Here is a 305-nt window from a genome sequence, read left to right as displayed (position 1 = left end):
AGGCGACACCCGGATTTGAACTGGGGAAAAAGGATTTGCAGTCCCCCGCCTTACCACTCGGCCATGCCGCCAATAAAAATATAGATATGAAGTTTTTGAGAATACTCCCCCCTTTTCTTTCTATTGAAAAATTGAAAAACAATCTTGAGACAAATCGCAACCGTTAACTATTCTTTTATGAATTATTCTTGAATATTTGAATAGAAATTTTTTTTTTCTTAATGAGATCAGAAAATAAAAATTGATACATAACCAATCAATATTGCTTTTTTTTTAACTTTGTTCATTCTAATTATAACAGCAAC

At 31.8% G+C, this 305-nt stretch overlaps 1 non-coding gene across 1 annotated transcript; it reads right to left on the bottom strand.

Moving 5' to 3' along the window:
* Nucleotides 1-71, bottom strand: TRNAC-GCA (transfer RNA cysteine (anticodon GCA)). The gene has a single exon. It is a non-coding gene; the product is annotated as a tRNA-Cys (tRNA).
* Nucleotides 72-305: the final 234 nt, after the last annotated feature.

This window comes from Vigna unguiculata, chromosome 3 (genome assembly GCF_037176805.1).
Source record: "Vigna unguiculata cultivar grain cowpea cultivar isolate G323 ecotype 2 chromosome 3, ASM3717680v1, whole genome shotgun sequence".
In the NCBI taxonomy this organism is placed as follows: domain Eukaryota; kingdom Viridiplantae; phylum Streptophyta; class Magnoliopsida; order Fabales; family Fabaceae; genus Vigna; species Vigna unguiculata.
This window is presented reverse-complemented; position numbering and strand designations above follow the sequence as displayed.